The sequence below is a fragment of the Anomaloglossus baeobatrachus genome, chromosome 6 (assembly GCF_048569485.1).
Source record: "Anomaloglossus baeobatrachus isolate aAnoBae1 chromosome 6, aAnoBae1.hap1, whole genome shotgun sequence".
NCBI lineage: Eukaryota > Metazoa > Chordata > Amphibia > Anura > Aromobatidae > Anomaloglossus > Anomaloglossus baeobatrachus.
Window position 1 is genome coordinate 92,901,700 of NC_134358.1, and position 14,887 is coordinate 92,916,586.

Sequence of the window (14,887 nt, forward strand, 5' to 3'; positions counted from 1 at the left end):
CGAGGAGAGCCTTAGGCTCTGCACGCAAGGGAGGTTTCCTCGCAGTCCCCAAACAGGCCCAAGCTACAAGGCCCGTTCGGACTCCTGGAATCACTCTGCAGAACTACACTCACTTTTTCACCTGTTTGCCTAACCAATCCTCTGCTCCTCCCTGTGTCTCTAAGTCTTGTAAGTTACCTACTGTATCAGACTCTAGGCCTGCCCACTCCTGTCTACTTCTGTACTGATAAACTACCTATCTACCACTTCACCCCCTCCTGCGCGCTTGATCCCTACGTTACACTAACTCTTAAAACAATTTTGTGTTATTAATACCTATTACTCCTATATACTCTTTACTCTTATGTACTGTGAGACTGTGACCGGGGTTATCTATGACGGCCGGTATGTCTCGCCCCGGTTGTGCTCACTCCATGATAGAAAGTAAATCCACTCTAGGGTTAATGCTGTTTGCCTACAGGCTGAAGGAAGGGTTAAATGGAAACAGGAACAAAGGCAGGTGTGCCGGGTGTGAGGGAGTGAACAGAACTCCCTGAGTTCTCTGCTGGAGAGGCACATGTATATTGTTGTGGACTTTTTGTTTGGACATTAAACCGTGTGCTGTGAACCTTAATGCCTGGATCCCGTGTCTTCTGCTGCGCAGCCGACCACGCTACCTCACAGTACGCTTTACATGACTCCCCAAACTGTGCCTCCCTCCTGACACAGCTCGTTGTGCCAATACATATTATCTCATACATTACACATTACGCTAAAGTGCGCACTAGCAGTAAACTCGATATTCAATAAAACACTATAACCTATCAGCCGCTAGATGGCGCCAACAGCTGCGCTGCTCCAGCTCTGCTACATTGCCGGCAGCTGCACTAGTATACATTCAACATTAAGCACATTTCTATCACAACACTGTACAATAGGGGAAACACTGCTTAGTAGGAGTTGGAGTGAATCAACCACCTCTTACACTGGAGTAGTTGATTATAGTTTATTTGACGGGTATAGAGAAAATGTAATTCACAGCTGGACAACCAAACCACTTCACACTGGGGAGTGCACAGGTATATTTTTTTAATATGATCACTTCTTAACTACTTCTCCAGAATGGAACAAGTCTTTGCTGGACAGTATGTCCTGCCAATATTTAGTGACACGTGTGTAGAGCAGACACTTGATATTCAATGTATCGTGGATCTCAGTATTTTTTGTTCCAAATTATTCCAATTTACTTTACTCATCCATCCATAAATCTGGAAGGTTCCTGTAAAATTTAATACATTTATTGTTTCCTCAGTTACAAAAGGCCACTTCAGTAATTGAGTTTAGACTCGCTTAGAACATGAGCATTCATTGCAATCATTAATATGCCTCGATATTGGAATTTTAAACATTTTAATTACAATTTCAAATTTACACTTTAATTTCCGGGAAACTTGCCAACTGCTAGCCATGTTTAATTGAAAGTTTTCTTAAAAAAAAGCTTAACTTTTTAGTGGAAAAATAACATGTTACCATCCTGTAATATGAAAATGTATAAAAAAATCTAAATATCAGACATTAGAAAGCAAAGTGGCCAACCTAACTTAATCAAGCATCATCCGTGAACCCCCATATTACAGGAAAATAAGGGTCCTGGCTGGGTGTGTGCTGATGTTATCATGCTGATAAGCCTCTGTAGATTGTATACAAAAAACTTAATAGTTTTCAAAGCCAGCTTACCCGTACACTCCTGTGTGTGGATTCCAGTATCAATCCAGAAGATAGTCCGCACGGAAAACCAGAGCAGGAGCCAGCCACGGAAAATCCAAATGAAAAAATTGACTAGATAAAAGTAAAAAATCTAGAAAATAATTTAATTTAATCCATACAAATCCAAGATTTGAAAATTGAGTGAACTGAAAAAAAAATATTGCTGGGATTCAATCACACTAAACAAATAATAAATTGGAATTATTGATTTACAATACTATGTGTTACAATAATTATGGGTGACTATTATAACAATTTTGTTTAAAAAAATATAAAAAAATTTAAAAAAATGATAAATTTACATTTGATATATAGTTCTATCTGCTCTGATCTATTATACTGTAACATCTATGAATTAATGCCATATAATATGAATATATTTATCCCATGTATGAATATGTGTTACTTATACTAATGATTTTCCATGAACAAGTATAGAAGGAGCTTTTGCCATCATAGGGTTAAAACATGGAAGGTTTCATGTTTGATTTTAATCCCTTTCATTCACTTTTTCCTTTCCTCCCCTTTTTCTATATTTTGGCAGTCTAGCCTTTAGTTTGATAGACTTGTAGAAGGCGCTTGTACGCCGAAACGCGTAGTCCAAGCAGGCTACCACTCCTAATCTCTTTCCTTCACCGCCCAGAAGTGTGGTTCCAATTTTATGGAAGTTTTTCAAAATAAAGATTTGCAAATGCAAAAAAATTTTTAATATATACCTACATCCTCAAATTTGTCCGCTGGAGTTATAAAGTTTTTTCATCTGTAGATTGTAGGATTGTATTGGACCCACCAAGCCCTGCATCACCCACTTCATCACTGGGCCCCGGGACAACCAACCCCCTACCCACGGAGGGGAGGACTAACATCTAGCTGCTCCATACCATCACTCCCGGGATGCCCATACAGAGCAGCGGTGGAGTCAGCAAATCACCACAACCGTGGGTGGCGTCACGGACAATAAACTATCCCAAATCCCAATCCCCTTTCACTCACGGGCGAGGAGCGCCGCTCGAGTCCCCGGGATCCGGCCCATCGCTCGAGCCACCGAGCAGCAGCAGCAGGCCGCAGCAGCCGCAGCGGCAGCCAAACCCGAACAGTGGGAGAGCGCGGCGTCCCCTCCTCCGCCCGCGACAACTTGGTGTCACGAACAGGATCTTACCGCTCTGCCGTTGGGTAGAGGTGCGCCTTGTGACCGCCGGAGGTATCCGGCCGGAAAATTTCAGAAGCCGCCATCTTTGGTGCGAAAAGTTCCTGCTCGAGCGTCTTCTCGAGTAGTAGAGGCGCGAAGACCAAAACCCCGCCCCGATAGAGTAGGGGCCGGAAAGAGGCTAAGGGGGACGGAAACAAGATGTCTGCGCCCGACGGAGCCACTGGAGGAGCGGTGGTCGCAGCCGCAGTGGCACCCGTGGATGGGAATGGGCCTGCCCAGGTTCCGGCCGCGCTGGCGGGAGGTGCCGCGGCCCCCGCGCTCGCTCAGGTGATGCCGTTCTCCTTGCCCTATGCGCCTGGAGCTACCTGGCTACCGCAGTATGACGGGAAACCTGATGCTTTACAGGTCTTCCGGAAAAAGCTTAACCCGTTGCTAGAACTGTACACCCTGACCGATAAGCAACGTGCAGCGGTAGTACTGGGCCAGTTAACCGGCGCGGCTGAGCAGGAGGCGGAGACCTGGGCCGAGGGGGACCGGTTCTCTGTAGCCACTATCTTTGAGAAGCTACAGACTGCCTTTGAGACCCGTACTGAAGCTGAGCTGAGGATGCAGTTTTACCAGTGCCGGCAACGGTCTGTGGATAGCATTCGGGACTATGCTTTACGTCTGCAAACCGCCCTCCGCACGCTAAAGCGGGTGAATCCTATTAATGACGCGGACAGCAACAAGATGTTAGTAGAGCAATTTGTGCAGGGGATGAGGTCCCCTGAGGATCGCAAACAACTCCGGCTGTGGGCCCTAGAACACCCTGATGTGGACTTTGCCGTGTTAAAGGAACGGGCCATTAAAGCACTGCAGCCCCCAGCTTCAGAAATCTTGGAGCCAGCCCCGTGGCCCATTGACACGGCCCCCATTGTGGTGGCCCCTGCCCTAACAACCTCTCCAATACCTACAGCCCCAAGCAGCACGATGGAGGAACCGGCAGCCCAGGTCCGTCGCATGGACGGAGACCTCGCCAAGATTCTCGCTGCACTCCAACCTTTGACCAGGTCTCAGTCTCCAGCACAGATACAGCTTGCCGACAGCCCTGAGGATGTTCCCTGGATGCAGCGGAGAAGTGCTAACAACCCGCGGAGCAGACCTCCAACCTGCTACAAGTGCCGTAAGCCTGGGCATTACTTCCGACAGTGCCCATTAAACTAACAACCCCTGGGGCCCCGGGCCAATCCTCAGGAGTAGAACCCCATGGCCCCGCAGACTGGCGGGACCGGTATATCGGGGCCCGGCCCATCATCCCTGTGGCTGTGGACGGCATACCGGTGATGGATCTCTTGGACACTGGATCACAGGTAACCACCATACCATACACATTGTACCAGCGGTATTGGGGGATAGACGAGCTGGCACCCCCAGATACTAGTATAACACTAATTGCTGCTAATAGACTCCCATTGACCCAAGTGGGGTATAAACAGGTGGCTATAACAGTGGGGCAAGCTGAACTGCAACACCAGGGTATGATTGTGATCATGAATGAACCCAGTGATCATAACCCGAAGATAGTGCTAGGAACCAATGTGATGGAGCACTGTATGGGTGATGTGTTGGCCCTACTGCAACAGCTGGCCGCCATGGCGGCGGGGAGCCGACAGAGAGCTGTGCAGCGTGAGATCCGAGCCTTGATGTACCGCCAGCATGTAAACTCAACAGGAGGAGAGATTGGTGGAGTGAGAGTGATGGATGTTGCTCCGTTGATTGTGCCCCCTAGGAGTGAGATGATGATTTGGTGTAGGGCAGCGGTAGGGCCTCAGGGGCATGACTACCCTGCCATGATGGAGCCCATGCCCTCCAAGCACTGGCCCACTGTAATGGCCGCCCGAGGGGTGGTAGACGTAAAGAAGGGGAGAGTGCCCGTGAGGGTACTGAACTGCGGGGAGGAAGAAGTCAGGCTTCCCCGGTATGCCACCATTGCCAAGCTGCTCACCCTGGATCCCCACACCATCCACGAGGCCACTCCCTCAGTTTCCCCACCTACTACCACCACTCCCCCGCCTCAAGGGGAGGTAAATGAGTGGCACCAACAGCTACATGTGGGCACTGATGATACCCCTACACATCACAAAGCAGGGGTATACAGGGTGGTGCGGGAGTATGAACAAGTTTTCAGCAAACATCCACTAGACTTTGGGCAGATCAAAGGGGTCCAACACCACATCCCCACCGGTGAACACCCCCCTATCAAAGAGAGGTACAGGCCTATTCCCCCTGCACATTACCAGTGTGCCAAAGATATGTTGAGGAACATGAAGGAGGCAGGGGTTATTCGGGACAGCTGTAGTCCCTGGGCCGCTCCGTTGGTACTGGTCAAGAAGAAGGATGGTACCATGCGGATGTGTGTGGACTATCGGAAGATTAATCAGATAACACATAAAGATGCCTACCCACTGCCCCGTATTGAAGAGTCTTTGGCCGCACTGAGAACCGCAAATTACTTCTCTACCCTTGACCTCACCAGTGGGTACTGGCAAGTGGCAGTGGCCCCGGAAGACCGGGAGAAAACCGCCTTCACCACCCCAATGGGGCTCTGTGAATTCAATAGCATGCCGTTTGGGCTTTGCAATGCCCCTGGAACCTTCCAACGGCTGATGGAGTGCTGTCTGAGACATCTAAACTTCGAGACCGTCCTGTTATACCTGGATGATGTGATTGTGTACTCTCAGACGTATGAAGCCCATCTGGAGCTCCTAGCCGAGGTGTTCGCGTCCCTTGCCAAATAAGGGATGAAGTTGAAGCCCTCCAAGTGCCACCTGCTGAAACCCAGAGTGCAGTACCTGGGGCATGTGGTGAGTGCGGAAGGTGTCGCCCCCGACCCTGAGAAGATCACTGCCATCCAGGACTGGCCAAGACCAACCACCGTGAGGGAAGTAAGGCAGTTTTTGGGTCTGGTGGGGTACTACCGGCGCTTCATCAAGAGGTACACGAAGATGGCTGCTCCCATGCAAGATGCAAGGTGGTAGACCCATCGGAGCCCCACTGGTGTGGGAGGACAGGCATGAGGAATCCTTCCGTCAGCTGAAAGCAGCCTTAACTGGAGAAGAGGTCCTAGCGTACCCTGACTACGGCTGCCCATTCATCCTCTACACAGACGCCAGCAATGTGGGTTTGGGGGCAGTCCTGTCCCAGGTCCAGGAAGGAAAGGAGAAGGTGATTGCCTATGCTAGCCGAAAACTCCGGCCGACTGAAAGGAACCCTGAGAACTACAGCTCCTTCAAGCTCGAGCTCCTGGCACTGGTGTGGGCTATCACCGAGCGGTTCCGCCACTACTTGGCCGCAGCAAAATTCACCGCTTTCACGGATAACAATCCGTTGACTCACCTGGACACGGCCAAGCTGGGCGCGTTGGAGCAGCGGTGGGTGGCCAGACTAGCCAACTATGACTTCACCATCAAATACAGGGCCGGTCGTGTCAACATTAATGCTGATGCCCTCTCTCGGATGCCCCACTTGTCAGAAGGTGGGTGCAAGGATGATGACCTCGAGGAGATCGAGTTGCCTGCATTACACCGGCCACCAACTGAGAAGGTACATGTCCACCAACAACGGGTGAACCTGGATCCGCTGCCCAGGCAGGAGTGGCAGGAAGCTCAAAATCAGGCACCCGCTGTCCGCCTAGTCAAGACCCTGGTGGAGCAAGGCGCTGCTGGGATGGACCCTGCCACCCCAGCTGAAGCCCAACGCTTGTGGAAGGAACGGACCCGGCTGTGCCTACATCAGGGGAGGTTGTACCGTGAGCTGATCAACCCGAAGACCCATGAGAAGATCCGCCAGTTGGTTATTCCCCAAGCTGATGTACCCACTGTTTTGCAGGCATGATGATTGTTGATGATGATTTTGCATGATGGTGCCGGCCACTTCGGATGGAAGAAACTGGAGATGCTGTTGAGGGAGCGGTTCTATTGGAGTGGGATGCGGGAGTCTGTGGAGGCCTGGTGTCGAGAGTGCGGTCCTTGTACGTTGAGGAGGAAGGATGAAGCCAGCCAGAAGGCCCCCCTACGCCCGATCATTACACACCAACCGCTGGAGCTGGTCGCCTTGGACCATGTAAAGCTCACCCCCAGCCGAAGTGGGTACACTTACGCTCTGACCATAGTAGATCATTACTCCCGGTTCATGGTGGTTGTCCCGGTCAAGGACTTAACCGGCCGTACCGCCGCTAGAGCGTTCCAAGCTTACTTCTGTCGACCCCATGGATACCCTGAGGAGGTGCTTACCGACCAAGGTCCAGCCTTTGAGGCGGAGGTGTTCCATGAGTTCTGTCAGCTGTACGGCTGCAAGAAGATCCGGACCACACCTTACCATGCCCAGACCAACGGTATGTGTGAGATGATGAACCATCTGGTCCTTGGCCTCCTCAAAACGTTGCCGTTGGAGGAGCGGAACCTGTGGAGAAGCTGCCTGACTTGGTCGATATGTACAACAATATCCCGTCTAGCTCAACGAAATGCACCCCAGCGTATCTGATGAGGGCTCGGCCCGGCCGACTGCTGGTGGACCTGGAAATGGGACTGGAAGCCCCAGAGACACTCCCCTCAACGGCTGAATGGGACACCCGGCGGAGGATGCAGTACCGACAGATTCAGGAGTATGTGGAGAAGAACCTAAGTCGGAGTCGAGAACAACAGGAGCAGCGCTTCAATCAGAAAGCGTCTGCGGGCCCTTTCCAGCCTGGAGATGTGGTGTTAAAGCGGAAGAGGAAGACCCACAAGCTGGATGATCAATGGGAACAAATCCCATACGTCATACAACCCACAGGATGGGAAGATGGAAAGGCCTACCAGATCAGTCGTGACCAAGGGGGCACTTTGGCCACAGTTTCCCGGGACCATCTGAAAAGGTGCCCACCAGCATTGAGGGCGACAGCTGAAGTACCAGTTCCTCCACCAGCAGAGAAGGCAAAAGAGTTGATCCACACTGCGATGGGTGACTTCCCAGCAGACTGGCCAACACAGAACGGCGCGGTGATTCTTCCAGTGATATTGTTCCCACAACCTTTGGATGAAGAAGTGGTGGAAGCGGTCAACCGTGAGCCAGAACCAGTGCCAGTGCCCAGGGATGAACCTGTGCCCAGCTCCCCTATGCCTCCGCCTGCCCCACACAATAGCAGGGAGGAGGAACCGATTGTTCCCTCTGCCCCACTGCCTAACCCCACTGACACCGGACCCCGGAGGTCCACCCATCCCAACCTAGGTAGACCCCCACTTAGGTACAGGGAAACCGTTCTTTAAAAGGGGGAGGGGGAAGAAAACAGGTGTGTTTTAAGTGTGTTTGAAAACTTTTTGCAAAAATGAGAATAATAACCGAAGATTTACCTGATTGTCTACCGTGATTGGAAACCGGCCGTTGCCGGCACCGTTGTCCCCGTGGGGACCCTTCAAAAAGTTGTTTGCATAGGAACTCCTATGGACAAGCCTGTGAACTTGCAGGGCAACCACAAACGTTAAGTGGCTTGTAAATAAGTTGTGTTACCGTTACCGTTTCCGCAATTGCTGCCTCCAGAGAGGCAGGTTGGAGGGAGGGCCCACAGCAGAGCAGGCTGGGGCCCAGCCACCACAGGAACCGGTGGCTACCCTCTGGAGGGGAAGGACAGATCCCGCTCGGGTAACTGGTTCAGGACTGGGGTCAAGGGGTGCTGCCTGTTTTCTAGGGGCAGCATCAGGGCCAGCTTACTTGGGTGGGAGAGAGCGGAGACCGTAACCATTAACCGTTTAAAACTGCAACGTTTAAGCACTGAACCTCCCGATGTGGGATGATGTCATAAATTGTTATGTTTACCTTTTTATATATTTTCAGAAAATAAAACCGGTGTTGGACAGGCAGCCCGCGGACGGTCTGCATTCTGCTAAGGGGGAATGTGACACCCTGGGCAATCCAGGGGTCACAGGTCATAACACCACCACACCCTACACCCCAGTTAGGAACACCAAGGCTAACCAAAAATCCTTGTTGCCTTCCTCCAGGGGCTGATGTCCACACCAGGGGGTGGGCCAGGCGGTTGGCTCCGCCCACCGAGGAATTCACAGCCCTGGAGGCGGGAAAACCAGGCAGTTAAGCTAGGGAAGTGAAGGAGTGAAGAGAGGAGTTAAGGTGGAAGAAGAAGGAACAGTTAAGAAAGCCTGAAGCTGGTCCGGGTGTGTGCCCCGGACAGAGACAGCAAGGTCAGCAGACGGCGGTGACTGTCTGCAGGGGTGACTGTTTGAGGTTGCCGAAAGGACCGTGGACGGGTGGTGGCCCGGCGGTACCGGAGCGGTATACGAAGAGCAGTCAGCACCAGTGGCAGGGGCCTTTCGGATCCCGGCAAGGCTAGGAGTCGCCGTGAATTTGCCAAATCCGTTAGTGAAGGGGACCTCTGGGTCTCCCAACAAGCAAGTCCCGATTGAAGGCAACAGTCCAACCGTTACAGAGTGACACCGCCACCGCCAGGGCACCAGTTTCTCAGGGCCAGCGCCTGCGGGTAGGGCTCCTCCGGCCCATATCCAAGCTGGGGAGCGGGTTACCGGTGGGAACCCATCGAAACCATCATCATCTTAGGTGCAGGAAAAAGGGACCGTCACCGTCAACTACTGGGGAAAGCAAGTGCAGCCGTCCGTGGGAACCGTCTTTCCAGCCGTGTGTTTTACCGAGAACTGTGTCATCGTCTCAGACTGAGTGAGTACCACAGTGCCGCAAGGCACAGAGCTGCCCCCGCGTCCCTGCACCCCACCAAGCCCTGCATCACCCACTTCATCACTGAGCCCCGTGACAACCAACCCTCTACCCACGGAGGGGAGGACTAACATCTAGCTGCTCCATACCATCACTCCCGGGATCCCCATACAGAGCAGCGGTGGTGTCGCGGGCGGGGAGGAGGGTGTCAGCACACCGCGCTCACCCCTTCTGCTCGGGTCCGGCAGTTGCTCCTGGTGGCTCGAGCTGCGGGCCGGATCCCGGGGTGTCTCGAGCGACACTCCTCGCCCGTGAGTGAAAAGGGGATGTTTGTTGGGATTATAGTTCGTGACGCCACCCACGGTTGTGGTGATGGCACCACCGCTGCTCAGTGTGAGGGTCCCGGGGATGGTGATGGGAGCAGCCAGGTGTTGTGTTGCCCCTCCGTGGGTAGGGGTTGGTGATCCCGGGGCCCGGTGAAGAGATGTGAAGTGTAGGGCCTGGAGGGCGCAGGGACGCGGGGGCAGTGCTGTGCCTTGCGGCACTGTGGTACTCACTCAGCCTGAGACACGGACACAGTTTGTACGGTAAACCAACGGCTGGTAGGACGGTCCCACAGACGGTTGCACCTGCACTCCCGGTAGGTGACGGTGACGTCTCTCTTCCTTGCACCTGTTTGACTGATGGTAGCGGTGGATTCCCTCCGGTTACCCGCTCCCCGACTGCAATCTGGGCCGGAGGAGCTCTACACTTTGCCCGCAGGCGCTGGCCCTGGGGAAACTGGTGCCTTGGCGGTGGCGGTGTCTCCCCGGTAATGGTCGGGCTGTTGCCGTCAATCGGGACTTAGTTGCTGGGGGATCTGCGTCCCCTTCACTGACGGATTCGGCAAATTGGGCGACTCCTAGCCTTGCCGGGGTCCGAGAGGCCCCTGCCCTGGTGCTGACTGTCCTTCGGAACACTGCTCCAGACCACCGGGCACACAGCCAACGGGGTCCTTCCAGGAACTTCCAAACGGTCCCCCTCCGGACAGTCACCGCCGTCGCTGACCTTGCTGTTCTAGCCCTACACACAGCTGGGCTCTCAGGCTTCTCCTTCTCTCTGCTCTGTCACCACTTCTTGCTTTCCTCCTGTTCCACTTTCCTTTCCTCCACTTTCACTTCTGGTTGTTTCCTCTAGCCCCTGCCTGGGCTACTCTGCTGTTCACTCCTTCATGTCCCTGACAGTTCTCTGCCTGGTAACTTCCTGCCTCCAGAGTTGTGAGCTCCTTGGTGGGCGGAGCCAACCGCCTGGCCCACCCCCTGGTGTGCATCACAGACTCCTGGAGGGAGGCAACAAGGATTTCTGGTTAGCAGGTGTGCCTACCTGGAGTGTGGGGTGTAGTGGTGTTGTTATCTGTGTCCCCTGGCTTGCCCAGGGCGACACATTCCCCCTTAGCAAAATGCAGACCGTCCGCGGGCTGCCATCCTACACCGGTTTTTCTGTAAAAAGGGGATAACAGGGTTAAACATAACATACGCATTTTCAATCAACTCTTCCCAAGACGGGAGGCACATTTTACTTTTAACGTTTCAACGGTGTACGGTCACGGTTTCCGCTCTCTCCCACCCAAGCAACCTGGCCCTGATGCTGCCCCTAAAACCCAGGCAGCACCCCTTGACCCACAGTCCAGCACAAGTCACCCGAGCGGGATCTGTCCTTGCCCTCCAGAGGGTAGCCACCGGTCCCTTTGGTGGCTGGGCCCTGGCCTGCTCTGCTCAGGGCCCTCCCTCCAACCTGCCTCTCCGGAGGCGGCATTGCGGAAACGGTAACGGTACCCAACATATTTACAAGCCACTAACGTTTGTGGTTGCCCTGCAGAGTTCACGGGCTTGTCCATGGCTAGTTCCCATGCATTTTTAACTTTAAACGGTCCCCACGGGGACAACGGTGCCGGCTCCTGCCGGTTGCTAATCACAGCTGACAATCAGGTGAAAACTCGGTTCAATCAGTGTTTTTCATTTTTCAAAACTTTCAACAAACTTTCAAACAAACAAAGCGCTGGTCCCTACGGGGACGGTGCTGCGGGCCTCCATTGCCCTACTCCGGTCCTGCTGCTGCTTCATCCGAGGGAGGGGGTGCAGAGCTCATCTTGCCCTCCGGGCTGCCCCTCAGCTTTACATCCAGGGCAAACCACCCCCTCTCTCCGCAGTGCCGAGTGTACCGCACCATGTCTCCCGGGATAAGATTGCGGCCAGGATGCTCTTCGGGCAGGTGAGCATGCACATCCCGCCGGGCTACAAATACCTCGGCCTCCAGGCCCGGTTCGTATATGAACCCGTAGCCCCGGCGGATATCGAATCGCCTCACCTGCCCCTCGTAGAACGGGCCCCGGACACGGAAGGTCGCTTGCCGCAGGTTCTCCTTTTCCCGTATGACTCGGGCCACCAGCTCGGCTTTCCTACGCTCCCTCTCCGCGATCTCCAGGCCCAGCTTGGTCGGCTCCCTGTCCCAGTATGGCTCCGGCGCACGGGTTGAGCCCCGCGGGACATTCAGCACGTTACCCACTGTCAGGAAGGTGGGTGGCGTATCCCGCGGTGTCATGGCCTTGGGCGCTGCCTTGCAGCAACAACCCGGCGCCACCTCAGCCGAGGTGTGGGGGGTGGGCACAGGGGCTTTCCGCAGTTGGGCCTTCGGCTCGGAGCGGGTCATCGGCTCCGGCTCGGGGAACTGCTCGGGGACTGTCTCTGGCGCAATCTTCGGGGCCTTCCATGGCAATGCCTCCGGTTTGCTTCTGGCTCCGGCTACAGGTCGGTCCGCTGGGGCGGACGGGCTGGGTATCGCTACCGGTTGCGGTGGTAGCGGGCCTAGTGGCGGGGTCACGGCCTCCGAGACGGGTGGCGAAGGAGGTAACGGGGGGAGAGGGCTTGGACCGGGTCCCTCAGCCGCAGCGACCGGTCCCTCCGGGACATAGGGGCGTGGGTCACTCACCCTCCCTTCCTCCGCTTCCTCCTCGCGTCTCCGCACGGCTGCCAAAACGTCCGCCATGTCGGTCTCCCACTCCTCCAGGAGGAGCTGCATTTTGACCTGCAGCCTTAGATGGAGCTGCGCGGTCCGGATCTCCACCCACGCTGCGGTTCCCGGTGCGGGGGCCACGGTGTTTCGGGACGGCATCCACATGGTGTCTTTGCTGTTTGCTTCCAGGAACGGGATGTTTGCAGAGTCCTGGTGTCCCTGCTTTTATAGCGGCGACTACATGCCGCCAGCCGCCATCGCGTCCCCCTTAGCTCTTTCCGGCCCCTCCTCTCTCGGGGCGGGGTTTTGGCCTTCGCGCCTCTACTGCTCGAGAAGACGCTCGAGCGGGAACTTTTCGCGCCAAAGATGGCGGCTTCTGAAATTTTTCTGCCGGATACCTCCGGCGGTAACAAGGCGCACCTCTACCTGACGGCAGAGCGGTAAGATCCTGTTCGTGACGCCAAGTTGTCGCGGGCGGGGAGGAGGGTGTCAGCACACCGCGCTCACCCCTTCTGCTCGGGTCCGGCAGTTGCTCCTGGTGGCTCGAGCTGCGGGCCGGATCCCGGGGTGTCTCGAGCGACACTCCTCGCCCGTGAGTGAAAAGGGGATGTTTGTTGAGATTATAGTTCGTGACGCCACCCACGGTTGTGGTGATGGCACCACCGCTGCTCAGTGTGAGGGTCCCGGGGATGGTGATGGGAGCAGCCAGGTGTTGTGTTACCCCTCCGTGGGTAGGGGTTGGTGATCCCGGGGCCCGGTGAAGCGATGTGAAGTGTAGGGCCTGGAGGGCGCAGGGACGCGGGGGCAGCGCTGTGCCTTGCGGCACTGTGGTACTCACTCAGCCTGAGACACGGACACAGTTTGTACGGTAAACCAACGGCTGGTAGGACGGTCCCACAGACGGTTGCACCTGCACTCCCGGTAGGTGACGGTGACGTCTCTCTTCCTTGCACCTGTTTGACTGATGGTAGCGGTGGATTCCCTCCGGTTACCGCTCCCCGACTGCAATCTGGGCCGGAGGAGCTCTACACTTTGCCCGCAGGCGCTGGCCCTGGGGAAACTGGTGCCTTGGCGGTGGCGGTGTCTCCCCGGTAATGGTCGGGCTGTTGCCGTCAATCGGGACTTAGTTGCTGGGGGATCTGCGTCCCCTTCACTGACGGATTCGGCAAATTGGGCGACTCCTAGCCTTGCCGGGGTCCGAGAGGCCCCTGCCCTGGTGCTGACTGTCCTTCGGAACACTGCTCCAGACCACCGGGCACACAGCCAACGGGGTCCTTCCAGGAACTTCCAAACGGTCCCCCTCCGGACAGTCACCGCCGTCGCTGACCTTGCTGTTCTAGCCCTACACACAGCTGGGCTCTCAGGCTTCTCCTTCTCTCTGCTCTGTCACCACTTCTTGCTTTCCTCCTGTTCCACTTTCCTTTCCTCCACTTTCACTTCTGGTTGTTTCCTCTAGCCCCTGCCTGGGCTACTCTGCTGTTCACTCCTTCATGTCCCTGACAGTTCTCTGCCTGGTAACTTCCTGCCTCCAGAGTTGTGAGCTCCTTGGTGGGCGGAGCCAACCGCCTGGCCCACCCCCTGGTGTGCATCACAGACTCCTGGAGGGAGGCAACAAGGATTTCTGGTTAGCAGGTGTGCCTACCTGGAGTGTGGGGTGTAGTATTGTTGTTATCTGTATCCCTTGGCTTGCCCAGGGCGACACAGTGGTGTCAGCAAATCACCACAACCGTGGGTGGCGTCACGGACAATAAACTATCCCAAATCCCAATCCCCTTTCACTCACGGGCGAGGAGCACCGCTCGAGTCCCCGGGATCCGGCCCATCGCTTGAGCCACCGAGCAGCAGCAGCAGGCCGCAGCAGCCGCAGCGGCAGCCGGACCCGAGCAGTGGGAGAGCGCGGCGTCCCCTCCTCCGCCCGCGACAACAGCATGCACAGTAGTTACATTCCAGGAGAGAAGTTAAGTCCTAAGATCACAGTCAGTTCTCTCCAGCCCATTGTTTGATATACAGTAGTTAACTACCCATCTTACTCCCCCTGCCTTTCATCTACTCACAGGGCTTTTATCAGTCCTGCATAATCACAATCCCCCAGCATTAGAAGATTTGAAAGCAGTTCTCTTAATCATGGCTCTCACTTTTCTGAGCAATTCGATTTTTCAAATACCGTTATTTTTATTTGCACAGTAAATATAATCATAACAGTGTACACTACACTGACAACAAACACAAGCTGTTAATGTGCTGTAGCAGGATGGATCTACTGACCAGAACTGTGAATCAAGGAGGAGTGCCCATCCA